Source organism: Chiloscyllium plagiosum, chromosome 7 (assembly GCF_004010195.1).
Source record: "Chiloscyllium plagiosum isolate BGI_BamShark_2017 chromosome 7, ASM401019v2, whole genome shotgun sequence".
NCBI classification, from domain to species: Eukaryota; Metazoa; Chordata; class Chondrichthyes; order Orectolobiformes; family Hemiscylliidae; genus Chiloscyllium; species Chiloscyllium plagiosum.
This window is the reverse complement of record NC_057716.1, coordinates 68,888,919-68,911,167: the sequence shown is the minus strand read 5'-3', so window position 1 is coordinate 68,911,167 and position 22,249 is coordinate 68,888,919. Positions and strand designations below refer to the sequence as shown.

The window sequence follows — 22,249 nt, the reverse complement described above, 5'->3', positions numbered from 1 at the left end:
CTGAAAAACAGTCCTTCACCACCACCCTCTGTCTTCTACCTTCAAGCCAGTTCTGTATCCAAATGGCTAGTTCTCCCTGCATTCTATGTGATCTAACCCTGCTGACCAAATTACACCAGAATTGCAAGCAATATTCCAAAAGTGACCTAACTAATGTCCTGTACAGACGCAACATGACCTCCCAACTCCTGTACTCAATACTCTGACCAATAAAGGCAAGCATACCAAACGCCTTCTTCATTATCCTAGTTACCTGAGACTCCACTTTCAAGGAACTATGAACCTACACTCCAAGGTCTCTTTGTTCAGCAACACTCCTCACGAATTTTTCATTAATTGTATTAGTCGCTGTCCACTACACCTCCAACTTTGGTGTCATTTGCAAACCTACTAAATATACTTCCTATTCACATCTAAATTGTTCATATAAATGATGAAAAGCAGTGGACTCAGCATCGATTCTTGCGGAACACTACTTGTCACAGGCCTCCTTTCTGAAAAGCAGTCCTTCACCACCACCCTCTGTCTTCTACCTTCAAGCCAGTTCTGTATCCAAATGGCTAGTTCTCCCTGCATTCTATGTGATCTAACCCTGCTAACCAAATTATATATATCTATAGTTAATATTTTTGTTTTACAGATTCCTTATACTTACCATCTGTAGTCATGATATTTAAAATTAAGCTATGATGAATGGCAGCTTGAAAGTTCAGTTAGGCAAAGACAATATCTTTCAGAACCTGGTGTGTACAAATTTTCTATAGTAGATTTGGTAAATCACCAAATCAAGAACCTATAGCAGAGAATAGCTTTAAAATAGTGATCCAGCAGCTTGCCTAAAATATATGGAAGCATAGATTTTACATGGTGAGATCTGCTTGATTATGCAAAGTTTAAGTCTCAATTTGTTACAGCAGCATACTATGTAAAACAGAAGTCTGCAATGTTATTTCTTTCAGTTTATACTACCTGTAACCATACTTTATAACAGCATTCATTGTTGATTATCAAAATATGCTTCAAAGTTATTTAATACATTGTTGTTTTTCTGTTTTATGTTGCATTTTCATTGCTTGATGTGATTAGAAACATAGAGCTGAAGTTTCCAAAAAATCAGCAAAGTGTCAATCCAAAGGAATTTTATAGAAGGTTTCTCTCTGTGAGCTCCAGTAAGTTTTCTCATCCAGTTTTATACTGCTCATCTCATTAATTATCCATCACTTCCCTGCAGTACCACTTTCACATATTAGGTGACACGGTGACTCACAGTGCCAGGGACACAGGTTTGATTCCAGAGCTGACTGGTTGTATAGAGTTTCTAACCTTCTCCTTGTGTCTGCATGGGTTTCCTGTGGGTGCTCTGGTTTCCTCCCACAGTCAAAAGATGTGCAGGTTAAGTAATTTGGTCATGGGAAATGCAGAGTCATAGGGACAGGATGGGTTGTAGGTCTGTGTAGGATTCTCTTCAGAGGGTTGTTGTGGATTTGATGAGCTGAATGGCCTGCTTCCACATTGTAGGGAATCCATGATTCCGTGATTGCACTCAGTAGCAGTGGAAATGCTTGTACTGCTGGATACTCTGGGTTTCCCACTGGCGCCATAAAGCCTTTTCCCACAAGGGGCTGGAGGTCTTGATTGATGATATGGTGGACAGGAGAACTGCCCTCTTTCCTCAGGAACACCAAGCAAGACCATGGCACCAAGTCTAAGCAGCCTGTCTGAGGTTGTCACCTAGATCGGTGCAGTGTCCAAAATTCTAAGGAATCCCGAAAATAATTTAATTAATTTTTGTTCTATCCTCTTTTTTTCTACCTCATATTTATTATAACTCTGATACAGCACCTGCCTCTCACCACATCTCATGGTCAACAACTTTCAATAATACATGTACCATCTTCCCTCAATCACTCTCACGCAAGCCCTCTTCCCAAACTACTGACCCTTCCTGCCCTCTGCACTTCCTACTCACTCCTCCACCACACGGCAGTCCCATTCAATGACCTGCATTAACACTAACAACTGTGTCAGTCACTTTGCTCTCACTCAATCCTTTGCTTTGTCTCATTCCATGAGAAAATGACTCATGATAGGGCACAGAGGATCAAGACAGGGGCAACGTGCCTTACATCTGTCTTCTCCCCCGTACAAAGAGAGAACCCTTGAGACTAGCGGGTACAATAGTGACAGCTCATGTGGTGATGCCGATACCTCCATGTCCCAGTAGAATTCATTTTCAAGTGCAGTGCCACTCTCTCATCACTACCATGGTGAATGTTTTCTTGACATGCCCAAGCTTCTAATCCTATTTCACAACACTCTCACCCATTTATCTTCTGCAGGCAACAATAGCATCTGCATATCTGTCCAACTTGAAGAGAACAGCCTCCCCAGCCAGCATGTCCTCCTCCATCTCAGAATAAGCATGAGCAAGACATTCACTTACGCCCACATCGGTTTAGATACGAAGTTCTCAATGGCACATTAGCTATATTAATCTCAGGAACATAGTCAAGTGAAGATATCATTGCCATGAGTCCATAGTTGGCCAAGGAAATGTTCCCCAGGTCACTGGTACTCAGAGGATGGCCAACGACCAGGCAACTGCTCGGCATCATGCAGGAGAGGACCTATATAGTGTTAGTCACGAATGATTTCATCAACATGTACAATCTAACACAGGAACAACTGGCAGGTTTGCCATGGATACTCAGAAAAATGGATCAAAGCTTGGGTGAGTGCATCTACACCATCTATATCATATTTACTCCAGTATGTTTGTGTCTGCCTGTCTCCAGGAAGACTGCAGCTGCCATGCAGAGTACTCAGTGTCTTCTACATATGTGCACAGACCTGCACTCCATCATTGTCATCATTGGGGGCTTAGCACAGGCAGAAAGCCAACATGGACTTGAGGGACCTTGATCTTCCACAAGGTGTCCTTTCTCACAAGGAGACAATGTGGTGCATGTAACCACTCAGCCAAGAGTGGAACCACCACAGGCAGGCACCCCAGAAGTTGAGAGGGTGAACTTGTATCTAGCCAAGATATTCTCAGTATTTCTGGACTCTGCAGACACAAATGCCCCTGGGGTTTCCTGCCGCAAATCTCCAAGGCCAACAGGCTCCATGATAGGGCAGGCTGCTCTAAACCTGCTGCAAACCCCAGCACTGCACTTAACAAAGATGGCAGCGAGAAGAAACAAAATCTTCTGAAAGCACATCGGTGGCATGGGTGAAATTTTGTTGTGAACCAAGGATCACATTCTTAAATGTATGTTCACTATTCATCATCAGCTGTGTGATCAACTATTATTTTAGCTGCAGCTGTAAGGGTGTAAATAAAGTGGCTCACTACTCTTAACATCACCCAAAATTCTAACCTGACCTGAGGAAAGCTATTCTTTGTATAGTGCTGATGAAATGAAATGAATAAGCTTTGTAAAGATTGAATGAGGGAGCATCAGGATTCTCTAAAGTTTCCATCAATGTGTAAACTTAACTCAGCTGCATTTATAGTTGGACTTAATCAGTGGCTGCTGGACACTGCAGCATCAATATATTCACTGAATGATGATGAATGATGACTTCATTCAATGGAAACTTGTGGCTAAATAAGTCCTACCTAGGTTGCTAGAGCCAATGATGCTGCACTACAGCGTGGTAAAGATAATGTACTTTCTGATGAATATTCTCATTTCCCTACTCAGTATCTCCCACAAATCCTCACCAATATCCTCACTGAGTCTTCCTGTTGTCCAGAACAAAGCCTCCAGATATTGTGTGCCACTCAGTGAACCCACAGGCCTGGGCAAGCATGGAAACCTTCTGTGGAGGAGACATTTTATTTCTTTGCCCATTCTAAGAAATTTTGCATTGGATATATATTACAATCTACAATCTAATGGACCGGTATATACCCATTCTACTTTGACCATCAAGCTGGTTCAAGTGTGCAGGAGGGCATGTCAGGAGCCACACCAGGAATACTGAAAAATGAGGTGTCAAACTGGTGAACCGACAAAACATGACCACTGTATAGCAAACAGTATAAACTGCAAGTTATAGGTAGGCTTCAGTGATTCCACAACCAACAAATCAGATCAAAGCTCGCCATTCCAGTCACATCCAGTTGTGAATGGTGGTGGACAAAAAGAAAAATTCACTGCAGGAAGAGGCTCCACAAATATTCTCATCCTCAATGATGAGGGATAAGTAGAAAAAGCAAACAAAAACAGAAATTGCTGGAGAATCTCAGATCTCTCAGCATTTGTGGAGAGAAAACAAAAATAGGGTCATTGGACTCAAGATATTGGCTTTGTTTTCCCTTCACAGATGCTGCCATGCTTGCAGAGCTTTTCCTGCTATTTATGTTTTTGATTATTTCAGCATCTGCAGTTCTTTGACTTATTTTATTCGAAAAGAGTAAGGCTGAAGCATTTGCAATAACCTTCAGCTAAAAGTGTTGAGTGGTTGATCTATCTCAGCCGTCTCCAGCAGTCCCCAGCATGAGAGAGACCAGCCTTCCGCCAATTTGATTCGGTCTACATGCTGTCAAGAAATGGTTGGAGGCATGAGATACTTCAAAGATTGTGGGCCCTGTCAACACTCTGCAATTGTACTGAAGATGTGTGCTCCAGAAATCATTGCGCTCATGGCCAAGTTATTCCAGTGCACTACAATACTGGCATCAAACTGAAAATGGGGAAGAATTCCCAGACATATGCTGTACACAACAAGTAGGACAAATCCAAGCTAGACAAATACCACCCTATCAGTCTGCTCTGGATTATCAACAAAATGATGGAAGGAGTCATTAGCAGTGCTTTCAAGCGGCATTTAGTTAGCAACAGGCTGTTTACTGAGCTATTAAACTCTTATATTCTTCCTGCCAAAATGCATAAGCTCACACTTTCTACATTATATTCCATCTGCTAAGTTATTTCCCACTCACTTAGTCTGTGTATATCTCTCTGCAGACTCTTTGTGTCATTCCCCCACTTGCCTTTCCTCCTATTTTTGTGTCAGACACAAACAAGGCTATTCTACATTCACTTTCCTCATTCAAGTCATCAACCTATGTTGTAAATAATTGTGACTGCAGGACTGATCCCTATGGTATTCCATTAAGTTACCATTCTGAAAATGTCCAGCTTATCTGAATACTGTGCCATCTATTAGTTAGCCAATTCTCTAACCATGCTAGTATATTACCTCCAATAACACAGCTCCTAGCTTAGTCTAACTTGTGGTACCTTACTAAGTGTGCTCTCAAATTTACAATATATTTCATCCACTGCTTCCCCTTTATCTATTCTGCTTGTTACCTCCTCAAAGAATTATTATAAATTTATCAGGCATGATTTTCCCTTCATGATACCATGCTGACTCTGCTTGATCGTGTTATTGCAGCATTGATTTAAACATGGATAAAAGAAGTGAGCAGAGAGGTCATGTTGAACTTGTACAATGATATGGAGGAGCCGGTGTTGGACTGGGGTGGACAAAGTTAAAAATCATGCAACATCAGGTTATAGTCCAACTGATTTATTTGGAAGTATTAGCTTTTCGACCACTGCTTCTTCATCAGGTAACTAGTAGAGCAGGATCATAAGACACAAAATTTATCACAAAAGATCACAGTGTCATGCAATTAAAAAGATATTTTGAACCAACCTAGATTGCTGTTAAGCCTTTCATCTTTTAGAATGGATTGCAGGTTTCGGTTCATTAAGATGTAAATCCCAGAACTTGTTTTAAGTCACAGTTTCGAGATAACTTAAGGTTTTGTACAAAAAAGGTGACATCTCAGCTAAGACAATGTATTAAAGGTATGAGGTTCGACTCTATCTGTATCCCAATCTTGAGTCAGACTGGTTCTATTTCCAAAGTAGGAATTTATAAATTGTTATATGAATTGACTGCCTGCAGGTTGTGTGCTTTTTGAGCAAAAACAGAATGTATCTGCAAATTCAATTCTGCAAATGCAAATACATCCCATAGACGTGTGTGTGTGTGTGTGTGTGCTGTGTGTGTGTGTGTGTTTGTGCCCGCGCATGTGTGCATGTAAGGGAGAGAGAGAAAGTCTGAGTGGGCGTGTGTGAGTGTGAATGCGCAACAGAGAGTGTGTTTGTGCATGCTTGGTACAGTGTGTGTGTGGCTGTGGCAGAGTATGCGCCTGTGAGAGGGTGTGTGCATAGCTGTCAGTATGGGGGGTGTGTGTGTGTCTGAGAGAGACAGAGCATGTGAATGAGAGAGGGTCTATGTGAGTATGTAAGAGCGTGTGTGTTGTGTTTGTGTATGAGAGTGTATAGTGTAGTGGGGTCACCTGTAGTGTGACATGAACCCAAGGTCCCAGTTGAGGCTATCCCCATGGGTACTGAACTTGGCCAGCAGCCTCTGCTCAGCCATTCTGAGTTGTTGCATATCCTGAAGTCCACCTTGGAGGATGGTCATCCGAAAATCCAAGGCTGAATGTCCCTGACCGCGGAAGTGTTCCACAACTTGGAAGGAACATCCCTGTTTGGCGATTGTTGCACACAAACACACACTCTCTGACATGCATTCACACTCACATGCTCACTTTCACACTCTGTCCCTCACATGCACACGCACGCCCATACACACATACGTCTATGGGGTGAATTTGCATTTGCAGAATTAAATTTGCAGATATATTATATTTTTGCTCAAAAAGCACACAACCTGCAGGCAGTCAATGCAGATAACGTTTTATAAATTCCTACTTTGGAAATAGAACCAGTCTGACTCAAGATTGGGATACAGACAGACTCTAACCTCACAGCTTTAATATATTGTCTGAGCTGAGATGTCACCTTTCTTTATAAAACCTTAAATTATCTCTAGAATGTGACTCAAAACAAATTCTGGGATTTACATATTAATGAACTGAAACCTGCAACCCATTCTAAAAGATGAAAAACTTAACAGTAATCTAGGTTTATTCAATACAGAGGGACCTTGATTATCCGATCATCAATTATCTGAATTTTTAATTATCCGAATATGATCGCAAGATCCCAATGCTTGGCTAAACTGTATTATCCAAACATTCAATTATTCAAACAAAATACTCCCGTTTCGTTCAGATAATCGAGGTATATCGTTTTAATTGCATGACACTGATCTTTTGCTCTAAATTCTGTGTCTTATGATCTTGCTCCACTAGTTACCTGATAAAGGAGCAGCGCTCAGACAGCCAGTACTTCCAAATAAATCAGTTGGACTATAACCTGGCGTTGCGTGATTTTGAACAGGTACAAGACACTTGGTAGACCTCAGCTGGAGTGCTGTGTACCATTATGAGCACCACTTTATGGGAAAGATGTGAACGCACTGGAGAAAGTGCAGAATCGATTTATAAGAGTGGTTCTAGAAATAAAAAAAACTTCAGTTAATAGGATAGATCAAAGATGGTGGATTATTCTCTTCAGAGAGAAGGAGGCTGAGTGGAGATTTTGAGAGGTTTTCAAGATCTTGAGTGAGCTGGGTAAAGAGGACAGGGAATAGCTGTGTCCACTTTTAAAAGAGAAAAAAGCGAGGGAGTAGATTGAAAGTAATATGTAAATGAAGCAAGCATAGTGCACAAAAATCTTTTCCACACAATGTATTGAATGCACTGCCTGGAAAAATGTGGGAGAGGCAAGGTGAATTTGTAACATTCAAGAGATCTTTGGATGATTGTTTTGGATAGAAATGGCATGCAGGGATATGAGGAAAAGGGAGGAGATTGACATTAAATAATGGAACAAGTCCAGGCATGATGGGCTGAAAGGCCTTCTTCTGTGCTGTAACAGTTCTGCGATTCTGTGATTCTGTAACTTCAGAGGTGAGGTGACAGTGACTGCCTTTGACATTAAAGCTGCATTTGACCAAGTGTGGCATCAAGGATCCTGAGAAAAAGTAGTCAGTAGGAATTAGGGAGAAAAATTCTCCATTGTTTAGAATCATGTCTAGCATAAAAGAACAGACCTGGTTGTTAATGATCAATTATCGCAGCTCCAGGATACCTCTGCAGCAGCTCCTCATGTAGTAGAACCGACCATCTTTAGCTGCTTCATCGATGGCCTAAGCTCCATTACAAGGCCAGAAGTGGCAATGTTCGTTGATGATTGCACAATGTTAGGACGATTTGACATTCTTCAGATACTGAACCAGTATGTTTTGAAATGCAGCAAGCCTTGGATACCGTCCAGGTTTGGGCTGACAAATGGCTAGTGAAATTTATGCCATAGAAGTGCCAGTCAGTGATATTTTCAATGAGAAAGAAGATAACCATCACCCCTTGTTATTCTCACTGAATCTCCCCATCGTCAACATCCTAGTGGTTGCCATTGACCAGAAGCTGAACTAGACTTACTATTAATTACTGTATCTGCAAGAGCAGGTTAGGGGAAATGAATTCTGCACAACACAGCTCACCTTTTCTGACTACGCAAAGCCCATCCATAAGACACAAGTCAGGCGTGTGATAGAATATTTGCAGCTTGCCTAAATAAACACAGCCCAAACAGCACTCAAGAAGCTTGACCACCATCCAGGACAAAGCATCCTGTTTGATTGGCACCACATCTACAAGCATCTATTCCCTCCAGCACCGATGCTCAGTATCAGCAGCGCCAACAACATACACTGCAGATTTCTTAGATAGTACCTTCCAAATCCATAACCACTATTGTCAAAATGGAAAAGGGTAGGAGATATAAGGTAACACCACCACCTGCATGTTCCACACCAGGTCACTCATTCTGACCTGATAATATATTGCTGTTCCTCCATGTCGATGTGTCAAATCCTGGAATACCCTTCCTAATGGCAGTGTGGGTCTATCTTCCCCAAATTGAGAGTTGCAGTTCAAAAAGGCAGCTTATCACCATATCCTCAAGGGTAACTTTTAATGGGCAATAAATACTGGCCAAGCCAGCAATGTCTACACCAAACGAATGAATGAAAAAGAAACACTCTCTTTGTCTTTTGCTCTGCGCATGCTCACCAACTGTTACATTGCTTCCAATCCCACTTTACCCATAGTTTAAAGTCATCATTTTTCTCCTCCTTCAGATTCAAAGAAGAGTCATGTTTCTGCATGGATGCTACCAGACCTACAGAGCTTTCCCTTTACACTTTCTCTCATTTCAATTGCTTTATTGTTTTCCTTTGAAGCAACTTAGGTAGAGAACACATGAGAATTGAGTACGTAGTGCTGAGTGAAAAGGAGTTGGATGAAGTTTCTTGGAGATATCAGAGTGAATAAAATATCTCAAAGTAAGAATTAATAGAAGAAGAAATTAGAATGCAGTCATATATCTAGGAAATAGTTATAAATATGTTTACAATATTATTATTGACCCATAAAAGTTAGATTATATCTAGATGTTGTTAAAAATATAACACAATGAACCAAATAGAAATGTCAGAGCCTCACTATTACTATGTAGTATGATAATATTTTAATACAATCACAGCGATAACTAATTCCTGTGTTGCTAGTAACAACATAATGAATGTGGATGCATACTTCTAACAGTGAAATCAAAGAAGGGTACAAACAGATGAAACACAAGTTAACATTGAAGCTTTCATAAAACAATCAATAAGAAAAGTCACCTTCTCCAAAGAGAGTGAGAGACCATATTACATTCTTGTTGCCATCTTCCTTATTCTCCTATAATCATCATGCAAGATTTCTAACTGTCGATTGTTGCCCTCAGCATGATATAATCAGTCAATGTAAAATATATGTGGTGCTGACACACCACCAATGATTTATTGATGCTGCATTCTGGTACCTCCTGGTAATAGAAAGAGAAACAAAGCCAGAAGTGTACCATCTTCCTTCACCTTTCAACTTATATGTTTAGTCTCGAAAGGTACACACAATTTCATATTGATCTTATTGACCATGTTCTCTACAGTTTGGAAGAACAAGCAGTGATCTAATTGAGATATACAAAGTTCTGAAGGGATTTGATTGAGTAGGTGATGAGAGCTTGTTTCCACTAGTCATGGAATCTAAAATCTAGAAACAGTCTTAGGATAGGGTGTCAATCATTTAGGACTGAGATGAGGAATGATTGCTTCGCTCAAAGAGTTGTAAATCTATGAAATTCTCTACCGCCAGAGGATTGTGGATACTACATAATTGAATACATCTAAGGCTGGAATAGATAATGTGGATAACAGTTAAGAAGGTGGAGATGAAACCCAAGATCATCCATGATTATATTAAATGTTAGAATAGGCTCAATCAACCATTTGAACTGTTTATGCTCCTATTCTTGTGTTCTTGTTTTCATTATCATCAATCATGTAAGTATGACCCTGACCTTGCAAACTCAGTGCAGGAACAGAATCAGGGTGGCACTGTGGCCCAGTGGTTAGCACTGCTGCTTCACGGGACCTAGGTTCAATTCCAGCCTCGGGCGACTGTCTGTGTGGAGTTTGTATATTCTCCCTGTGCCTGCGTGGGTTTCCTCCCACAGTCCAAAGATGTGCAAGTTAGGTAGATTGGTCATGCTAAGTTGCTCGTAGTGCTAGGTGCATTAGTAAGGGGACATGACTCCAGGTGGGTTACTCTTCGGAGGATCAATGTGGACTTGATGGGCTGAAGGGCCTGTTTCCACACTAAAGGGAATCTAATCTAATAATCAAACCTAACCTGTAGGACAATAGCAATCTTGATCAAATTATTGTTAGGTTCAGAAATGAATTAAAAGCGGCCACTTTCAGATCAAACAGGGCCTGATCTAACTGAAATTATCCTGGAAAGACAGAGCCTTTAAGATGTTAAGATAAATTGCTTAATTTAAGATAACTTGAGCAAGTCATTTCACACTGCTGCTATGTAGTGGCAATGTGAGTGGTATTTTTCCACTAATAAGATGCAGCATTCCATCCAAAAAGATGTTCTGCCTACTACCCAAATGAGCAATGTTGCACTCGAATTTCAGTGTCAGTATGATGCAATTAAGACATATGTTCCAATGACTGGCTGATCAATTCAAAAATATATTGCTCTGGCTGCTCATGATAGGTAGAATGCAAACTGTACTTAACTAGCTTGAACTTGAAAAACCGAAATGGAACATCTACTGTTAGATGCAATTGTTTGCACTTACTAAAGTATTCTCTGTGTGCTACTAACTATATCAATCATAAATGCAAGATGATCAGTTGTGCCCATAATCTGACTCACTTATGGTTGTGAGAAGTATACTGCAATTCATTCTTTTCAGCAAAAGGAATCTGCTCAAGCTTTGTGCATTTCTTGAATTATCCATGTTTTCTGTGCATTGGACACTTCATCCAATTTATGTATTAAAAACAATTTACTGGAGCACTATTGTCAGTGAGGTGAACAGAGGGATACAGGATTTTGTTTTAAAGATTAGATTACTTACAGTGTGGAAACAGGCCCTTTGGCCCAAGACGTCCACACCGACCCGCCAATGCGAAACCCACCCAGACCCATTGCCCTAACACTGCGGGCAATTTAGCAATGCCAATTCACCTAACCTGCACATTTTTGGACTGTGGGAGGAAACTGGAGCACCAGGAGGAAACCCACGCAGACACGTGGAGAACGTGCAAACTCCACAAAGTCAATCACATGAGGCGGGAATTGAACCCAGGTCTCTGGCGCTGTGAGGCAGCAGTGCTAACCACTGTGCCACCCCCCTTTTTTTTTACTTTTCTCCAAAGAGCTTGTACTGAAGATTCTGTACCTAGGTTCCTTTGAATTATTAACAAAGGAGTAAAATTATTAAAAGGAATAAGCTTTTCCCCAATTCACAGAATATTTACTCTCTATCTAGCTCTGTCTGTCTGAGAAAAGATATTACCCACAATGACCCATGTGTTTGAGCTGGGCCATGAGAATCTCCTTCCACTCTGACCAGGACACCTGGATTGAAGTCCCATCTGTTCCATGAGTGTGTAATAACATCTCTGAGCAGTTGTTTAGAAAAATAAGCCAATGCAAAGAGAGTGGCCATATTCACTTATCACATGTGCTATCACAATTGATTACTTTTAAAAGCTCTTTTATTCAGGACATTTGCACCAAATTGTACGGTACTTGTGCAGCACATGCAACCCATCATAGACAAATGGTGAATCACATAAAGTTTTTAAAAAGAAGCCTCTGCCAGCATCTGTGACTAACCTGAAAAATCTGTTACAATTTAGATCATGATTTTGAAATTCTGAAATAAAAACAAAAGACTCTGGTGGTCTGGCCACCCTCAATGTCATGGTACAATTTGCACAATCAAAGAACCTATCTAAAAAATTAGTTGCATGAACCTATAATGTCTTGCATACACTGCGATAACAGTGAAGTGTGTTGCCAACACATTTTTGATGTATGTCTTCTTTATTTTTGAAAGAGTGAAAAATTTCCCACACCATTCGACTACACTTGTGATTCAAGATCTGCACCTGGCAACTAATGTGCCCTAATTGACTGAAATACTGATCACATCGGTATCCAAAGGTCACATCTTGTCTATGTAATCATTTTATGTGTTGCTGTTCACTTACTTGGCAGGAATAAGGTTCTCTCACCAAGAACAGATGCAAGCCAGACCCGATTAAAACGGCCCCTTTTCAAAATCAAGCAGTGACAAATAACTAGGGCTCAACATCAAAGCAGTGTTAAGTGTTATTAATTATTCCTAGCTCTTTGAAAATGGATACTAATACTGATACTTGTGTTTTAATTGTGACATATTTACTCAACCAGAAATAAATTGATGATCAATTTAAATTAATTGATTATCAAAACCAATTGGATGATGACAAAAAAAAACTTTACAGTAGAAATCAAACTTAATTGATAGATAGCATGTTGAATCTTGTGCTTAATTTGCAGGTAGTCAGAACCCTGACATCAGGACTTATTGAATATACTGAGCCAACACTTGCTAACATTGTGTTGGATTGTACAATCCTTCAAGATATGTCCTCTGAATTAGCCACTAAGTGGTCACCTTCTGATTAATGACAGTTGGCAGACTCTTAATATTCCTGGTCCAACCAGAGTCCTAATAATTATTGTGCCGTGTAGCTTCACCAGAAAGGTGACTGCTGCTGAGGCAAATCAGGAGCAATAAGAGTTCTCTGTAAGGAGGTGACTTTGTGTCAGGATTGCAATGAAGACTCATAAAGCTGGTGGAATGTGGGAATTGTGGGGAAACTGCTGCACAGCAATTGATTGGGCTACAGGCACAGCCTTTTCTATCTTCTGTGCTGTCACTGGGCAATTTAGCCCCTGACTCTGATGGACCCGGCTTGTGCAGGGAAGTCACTTGTAGTAAGATGACAGCTAAGTCTACTTGATGGTGGAAAAAAAACCCTAATGGGGTCCATTATCACCTCAACTGGCTGGCCACCTCCATGGTCTGGACAGCAGATCCAGATCACTGCCATTAAGGAAACCTCCCCAGTGGTGGGAATGCATTAAAGATCCATTTAAAATTGTCATTTCTCATTTTTCTTCTCTGGATTCACCTGCCTCCAACTCCTCCTCCTTGGGGCTGGGGAAATCTTCCCCCTGGTGCACTGGCCAAGAAGAATCAGATGCAGACATTTAAGTACTGGAGGATGTGCAAAACATGACCATAAATGTAATTCCTAGTTCAAGATTTTAAGTAATGGGGACTCTTGGAGAAATGTGGACTTCTTAGTCTAGACAACAGACATGGGAAAAGTTATGTTATAAGTGTTACCATTAGTGAGGAAGGATGGGATGGTTTTCTTGTTGCTTCTTCTCACTTAATTTTAGCAGACCTGGGATATTACTTCCAATTAAACTGTATGACTTTAGCGGGTGTGTTTTAAAATTTGAAAAGATTGTTTTTGTCAATCTAGTGTACTTCATTCTTTATGTGCTCAGAAATAAATTGAAATTTTAGGAGTCATAACCAGAAATTTTTCTCCAAACCAATATTGGTCACTATGTGGAATAGATTTCCCATTACAAACTCAGGAATAAGGAAGAATTGATGGCTCCGTGAGACAATATTTGGAACTCCCTTCAGTCGTGATGTGGATGTGCTGGTATTGGGATGGGGTGGACAAAGTTAAAAATCATATAACACCAGGTTATAGTCTAACAGGTTTATTTGAAATGAACCTGTTAGACTATAACTGGTATAACCTGGTGTTGTGTGATTTTTAACTTTGTTCTTTAAGTCAAGCCAACATGCCTTGCTCATCTGTAATATGACTAAATATAAAAAAAACAAATTTGAGCAGTTTGGTGCTTCACATTATAAGTGCCTCTAGTTGAGATGCCAGGATTTAAAATAGCATTTTGGCAAAGCAATTTAGCAACAAACTAGAGTCAACTAGTTGTGAAAGGAGAATTGCTTGCCTCACTCACTTTGATTCTTGGAAAAACGAGTCTCTCAGTCATGATACTGCTTGGCTCATGATGTTTTTCTCTCATACTTAATTCTCAAGAGTGTCTGTAATAGTAAGTATTGGAACAGGCAGCTAAATAAAGCAGCAGAGCATGAGACACAAGCACAGAAGAACCCAATTTTACAGATTAAGAAAGATATAGAGCTAAGACTGCCAATTGTTTGCCAGCAAAGCTTGTCGGCACCAGCTCGGATAGTGTTACCCAGATGTCATTAATTATGTTAACAATTAATAAGGATGGGCACTGAACAATTCACAGTGCATGAAGAATCCAAAATGTGTAGTTGGTGAAGATTTACCAGATTAATGTTCAAAGAAAACAATACCTCTGCCGATATATTCATAAGACCCTGCCCCACGAAAAGAGGGCATCTAGGGAAAATTGTATTCACATGCAAATTAATCAGGGACATATCCCCTCAGTACAGTCATGATGTAACCTGTATTACCTGAATATTTAGTGTGATGGAATTTATGGGGCAACTGCCTTGAAGGTTGTACAACTCTCTATTGCTGTCATTGTCCTTTCCCATCATAATGAAACCCAAGTTTGTGGCCGCATGGAATGACTTCTCTGCTCCTAAGATGGCTTCATATTGGACAAGAGTTGTTCGGTAACATTTCTGCAGTCTGACATGCTCAGCAGTGGTTTACATAAAATTTAGATGAATCTAGCAGATTGAAGAGAAAGTGAACTACAGTATCACAGAGAGACAAAAAAAATCCAAGCACAGAAATTACAAGTCAAACTGTCCGACTCTCCAGACTCAGACATTCCATATTTCGACCACTCTCAGCTGTTCTTGGTAACAGCTGCACCATATCATTCCGAATAAGGGCGAGCAAGGATGAAAGCAGAAAATGCACCACTTGTCTTTGTTTACAAATCTTCATCTGATCTTATTCAAGCAGTATGTTCTAGCCTGTGAACTCCAGTTCTCCAACACTAACTAGCTGATTCTGTGACTGAAGTTCAGATCAATCTCTTTAACTTGTTTAACTCTCTTCCCACTTTTTAAAGCCTCTTCAAAACTTATAATATTTGATCAAACTTTTGCAGACAGAAAACAAAAGAATGAGAATAAGAGAAAAAAGGAAGAGAGGGCAATAAAAAGAAAGAGAAAAACTTACATTTTCGTCATGCTTTTCATGATCACTAGTTGTTTCAAAATGCTTTACAACCAATGAAATGTGTCTTGATTGTTGTTACTCTCCTCTACCACATTTCTATTGCCTTCAGCAGCTTTGTCATTTGCTCTCACCCACCCCAACCCCCTGCTCACTTACTTGGGAGATTTCCTGCCAGCACCAATGATAACAGCTGCACCACCACCTTCCAACTCCTTTAATATCTGTTTCTCCCTCTCTTTTATTCCAAGAGGAAAGGAGCTCACAAAAGGGCAGAAAAAACTGATTGGAGGGCTGCCCAACATTTGACTCCTAATGAGGAGAGGATCCTGACTCTGACAATCCTGAGTGACTGACAGACCATGTTCAATCCCCTGGACTGGTATCAGATGCTGCCGTTGACATTTTGTGCTCAGGCCTCCTAACTGAAGGCTATATCTCTTGATTTGACAGAGAATTACTGACAACCATGACAAGCTTCTTGGTTTTGTGTCTGCACTAAACAGCATGGTAATACAGCAGTACTGTGACTCTGTTATCTCTGGTTGAGAGGCTAGGTGCAAAAGAAGCAAGGCAAGGCAGGGAAACTGTAAACATCCAGGTTAACTTAGAGTTAGTGAGTGCTATGTGAGGAAGTGATCAATTGGTTCAGGAGATGCAGTCTGTTCCAGTGGGTGAGCAGTACATGTTCTTGAACACAAAATGTCCTTCCTGTAACATTACAAGGAACATTTTTGTTGAACCTAAGGTGCAACATTGAAGTAGAGACACATACTGTAAGTGGATTCAAGATGTGCAATGAAGATTCTTAAAGTATGGCACATGCTGACACCCATGGATTTGGGCTGCATGCATCCAGTGCTCAAGAAGCATTTTCTGAGATGTTGTGTGGTAACTGACATTGAAGTTCTTCACAGCCATTAGTGAACTGAAGTTTTTAGTACCTGTTCTGTCTTCCATGCTGAGAATCCTCAGTATCTAGCTTGCTCGCAGTGGTTTGCAAAAGAAAGGTGAATATGAATTAGAGGAGATTTGCAGTTAATAAGATCATTAACAAGCAGTAATCCCCCGTAATAGGCCACCTAGTGAGAATCTTGTACAGACACCCAGAAGTTGGTGAAAAGATGTAGCAAGTTGCTCCCCAATTCAAAGTAGCCTCTTTGGACTTCTCACCCAATTCTGCCACATTTCCCACATAGTCCATGTCCTAACGGAAATTTAATATAAATAAACACAAAACAAACCTCTTATATGTTTTCAAATATTCCTATATAGTACAAAAAAGTCCAAACCTTTAGTTTTCCTACAAGCTATAATATGGTGTTGGAATGCAGCATATGTGAGGACAACTTATTCCATTGAATAAAGTAAGCTTGAAAGAACTGTGGGTCAGCGATAGGAAGGCTAAATAGCCTTGATTCTTCAACTATTTCTTTCTCTGTGAGAATATATTTGCTATTGGGAACATAGAGTCATGGAAATTTCCCTGTTATCTGAAGGTAGAGTGCTTTTAGGCTGCTTTCATACCTCTTGCATTCACTGACAGAATAACAGAAAACAAAAACACTAATTGTCTCATCAAACTAGTTTTTTGTCAGCCTGAGGTACATTCTCAGCATTCCACATCAACTGGAGTTTGTTGTCTTGTGTGTCTGAAGCAAGACCTAGCACTCAACACAGTATGATGGATGAGGAGGCACTATGGTGGCCTGAGTGGACACTGACATGGGAGTGATTTGTCCCTTTTGTCACTGTTTTTCTGGTAGCCCCACAACTCTACAGGGGGCGATAATTGAGATCTTTTCAGAAATCTGCACTGTCATCTGAACACCCTTTAATCATGATATCTTTACAAAGTATTATTCCACTTCCAAGTGCTGAAACCTAAAACCAAGCTTGAAAATTTAGAAGTGGGAATAGAGGCCAAGAATAAAATGATTAGTCGATTAAGAATAAATAACTGTCTCCTTAACATGATTGATCTTGATTGGATTTCCTAAAAGTCAAATTCAAACCAAATGATTTAGTTTTTGAAACATTTTAATATAATTACTTACATTTTAGAATATTGAATTGATTATTGAAGTTGGAATGATTGCATTCTACACTGTTCCATATTTTGTGATAAAATAGATGCAAACAAAACCAGGCATGGTCACAAATTTAAAAAAACTTATCCATAATTACCTCTGTTTTTAACTTCCTGACTTGCCCAATTAATGAACTATTAAACTCTAGTGAAAAATAAGGAAAACAACAGGTTTTTCTCTGGTTGTAGGTTGTTCGGTAGGAACACATGCAGTTTTGTTTTACAATAAAATGAGCATTTTGGTTCAGTTCAGACCTGCTTTTGTGAAGTTAATACATCCATGAAATGCTGAGCTATCAGCACTGTAAAGACACAAACAATAGGAAGGAAGTTAAATTATAGATTATTGCGTCTAGAAAAGAAAATTGGATAAATGTTTGAAGCAAAAAGATTCAGGTCTATGGGAAAAACTAATGGAAATTGGATTATCCAGCATCAATCTGACACAGACACAATGGGATATTTTGAGAGATGCAGACAGGGTGGATAACAAGAAGCTTTTTCCTAGAGTGGGGGACTCAATTACTAGCAGTCACAAGTTCAAGATGAGGGGGAAAAGTTTTGGGGAGTTATGTGTGGAAAGTTCTTCAGGCAGAGGGTGGTGAGTGCCTGGAACGCGTTGCCAACGGAGGTGGTAGGGGTGGGAACTATAGCGTCATTTAAGATGTATCTAGACAGATACATGAATGGCAGGGAGCAAAGGGATACAGACCCTTAGAAAATAGGTGGTAGGTTGAGATAGAGGATATGGATCTGTGCAGGTTTGGAGGGCTGAAGAGTCTGTTCCTGAGCTGTAATTTCTTTTGCTCTTTGCTCTATTTTACCTCCTTTTCTGTAAGCCACAGTGTGTGCATATTACATTTATACGGTTTCAGGTTAATTTTATTCCTTCACTGTTCAGGTATTTTGAAACATAATTTCATGAGCTACAAATATGTTTTACAGTGATTACTGGTTTCTATTATCTACAGATGGAAAAGAATTAGAAGTGCCCTATCTGATAAAACCAAATAACTTTTTAAAACAGTGTATAGTCCAATCTATGCCCCAACATCAAATATTTATTAAAAATGATAAATAATCAATCTGTTAGATAAATGTGATGCATTGATTTCGTGAAAAAGAGAGAGAATTTGAACAACTAGTGATCCTGTTAAAAAGGTATCAGGCAGCTGAAATTGGCAGTGGGACAGAAGCTGGTCTTTCAATGTCTAAGACCTAGTTCTGTGAATTTGTAAATGCTGACACACACTCGATTCTGATACAGATAAATTATTCCTTGCCTATGCAAATTTGGAACCTATGTGGGATGTAGAATCTTGATAAAGTTTTTGGGATGCTAGGAAAAGTTGTTTTTCCTTGTCCCATAAAAACACTTGTCCCACATAATGTTTGGCTGTTACGTTGACCAACAGCTTTCATTACCTCAACCTCTCGTCCAGTGATTCTATATTCTAACCTACTTTTGACATTTAATATCCTACCTCCTCACTAGTATAAAATACTTCTTTGGGGCAATACAGCAATTGCTTCTTTTAATGTCATGCTGCACTACATAGTATACAAGCAGGAGGCCGGAAGAACTCAACAAGCCAGGCAGCATCAGGAGGTGGAGAAGTCAACGTTTTGAGTACAATCCTTCTTCAGCACTATACAGTATACCATTTTGCTGTTCACTTGCAATCTGCTGTACACTTAGGAGAATGAATAAAGATTGAAAACTGGTTTTTGGAACACCTCAGTTCAGTCTCAAGAATGATCCTGATCTTTTGACTGCCTCATTTTTATTTTCCTCTTTGCTCTTTTGCTGACCATTTGTCTTTAGTCTTTTGCAGAGTTTTGATGGAGTTCAATGTAAACTTGATGAACAACAACTAATCTTTCAGTGAAGCTTTTTATAGCCTTCTGGACTCAACACTGGTTTCAACAATTTCAGACTGAAAGCTCTACCCCCTTTTCTCTCTTTATTGAATTGCACGATATGGTTTTAAGCTTACTTTCCCTCATACACAACAGCTGTTTGTAGTTCTGCCATTCATACATAGAACATAGAAGACAGAACATAAAATAGCACAGCATAGTACAGGCCCTTCAACCCTCAACTTTGTGCCAACCTTTTATCCTACTCTAAGATCAAACTAATCTACATAGCCTTCATTGTACTATCCTCCATGTGCCTATCCAAGAGTCGATTAAATGTCCTTAATGTATCTAACTCTACTACCACTGATGGCAGTGCACTCCATGCACCCACCACTCTCTGTGTAAAGAATCTACCTCAGACATATCCCCCAAACCTTCCTCCAATCATCTTACAATTATGTCCCCCTTGTGATAGCCATTTCCAAAAAGTCTGTGTCTGTCCACTCTATCTATGCCTCTCAGCATCTTGTAAACCTCTATCAAGTCACCTTTCATCCTTCTTTGCTCCAATGAGAAAAGCCCTAGCCCCCTCAACCTTTCTTCATAAGACATGCCCTCCAGTCCAGGCAGCATCCTGGTAAATCTGGTCTGCACTCTCTCTAAAGCTTTCACATCTTTCCTATAATGAGGCAACCAGAACTGAACACAATATTCCAAATGTGGTCTAACTAGGCCTCTATAGAGCTGCAGCATAACCTTGCAGCTCTTAGACTCAATTCCCCTGCCATTGAAAGCCAACACACTTGTATGCCTTCTTAACAACCCTACCAGCTTGGGTGGCAACTTTGAGGGATCTGTGGACTTGGACCTAAAGATCCCTCTGTTCCTCCACAATGCCAAGAATCCTGCATTTAACCCTTTATTCTGTATTCAAATGCGACGTTCCAAACTGAATGGCTTCACATTTTTCCAGGTTGAACTCTACCTGCCACTTAACAGCCCAGTGCTGCAAGCTATTAATGTCCTGTTGCAAGCTACAACAGCCCTCCCAACTATCCACAACTCCACCAACCTTCATGTCACCGCCAAACATACTAACCCACCATTCCACTTCCTCATCAAAATCATTTATAAAATCACAAAGAGCAGAATTCCCAGAACCAATACCTACGGAACACCACTGGTCACCGAATGCTTTCCATCTAGCACCAACTACGAAAGCAACTACCCCAACACACACAAAAGAAGTTGCATCAAGACACTATTCAAAAGGGCCACAACACACTGCAGTACACCAGAACTGCAAAAAGAGGAAGAAGAACACCTCTACAATGTATTCGCCAAAAATGCATGCCCGCGCAATTTCATCAACAGATGCCTAAGGGAAAGACAACGGAACGACGACATGCTACAACCCAAAGGACTAGCCACACTACAATACATCAAGAGCATTTCCGAACTGACAGCCAGACTACTGCGACCACTGGGACTCATAACAGCACACAAACCAACAGCCACTCTCAGACAGCAACTCACCAGAACGAAGGACCCGATACCCAGCATGAGCAAAACCAATATTGTGTACAAAATCCCATGCAAGGACTGCACAAAACACTAAATAGGACAAACAGGAAGACAGCTAACGATCCGCATCCATGAACACCAACTAGCCACAAAACGACATGACCAGCTATCCTTAGTAGCCACACACGCAGATGACAAGCAACATGAATTTGACTGGGACAACACTACTATTATAGGACAACTGAGAACAGCCAGGGAATTCCTAGAGGCATGGCACTCATCCATAGATTCAATCAATAAGCACATCGACCTGGACCCAATATACCGGCCACTGCAACGGACAGCTGGAAGTGACAACCGGAAGCGGCAGATTCAAACCACTACAAAAGATCACAGAAGCGCTTCACAGGAGGCTCCCAAGCACTGAGGATGACACCTAGACAGGGGACGAAACGTCTGCAACACAAATTCCCAGCTCGGCGAACAGAACCACAACGAGCACCCGAGCTACAAATCTTTTCACAAACTCTGTTTTCTATGGACCAGCCAATTTTGTATCCAAACAGATAGGTTTCCTTGTATCCCATGCCTCCTTACTTTCTAAATGAACCTACTGTGGGAAGCTTATCAAGCAACTTGCTAAAATCCATGTATACCACATCCACTGCTCTACATTCATCAACGTGTTTTGTCACATCCTCAAAGAATTCAATAAGGTTTATGAGGCATGACCTGACTATCTCTAATCAAACTATGGTTTCCCAAGTAATCATAAATCCTGTCTCTCAGAATCGTATCCAATACTTTGCCCACCACTGACCTAAGACTGACTGGTCTGTAATTCCCAGGGTAATCGTTATCCCCTTTCTTGAACAAGGGGATAAAATTTGCCACCCTCCAATCATTTGGCACAACTCCAGTGGACAGTGAAAATGCAAAGATCATTGCCAAAGATGCAACGATCTCTTCCCTCATTTTCTGTAGCAACCTAGGGAACATCCCGTCTGGCTCAGGGGATTTATCTTTCCTTATGTTTTTCAAACTTTTCAGCACATCCTGTTTCCTAAGATCAACCTGTTCTAACATATCAGTCTGTTTCATGCTGTCCTCAGAAACATTAAGGTCCCTCTCAGTAGTCAATACTGAAGCAAAATATTCATCAAGGATCTCTCTACTTCCTCTGACTCCAGGTGCAAGTTCCCT

The 22,249-nt window shown here is 40.4% G+C and overlaps 1 long non-coding RNA gene across 1 annotated transcript in view; it reads right to left on the bottom strand.

Annotated features, from left to right (window-relative positions):
• Window positions 1-15,648, bottom strand: part of LOC122552031 — a 35,888-nt gene extending 20,240 nt beyond the window's left edge. Inside the window, exon 1 of the long non-coding RNA XR_006312271.1 lies at window positions 15,574-15,648. This is a non-coding gene — a long non-coding RNA (uncharacterized LOC122552031). The remainder of the gene's footprint in view (window positions 1-15,573) is intronic.
• Between the last annotated feature and the right edge of the window lie 6,601 nt (window positions 15,649-22,249).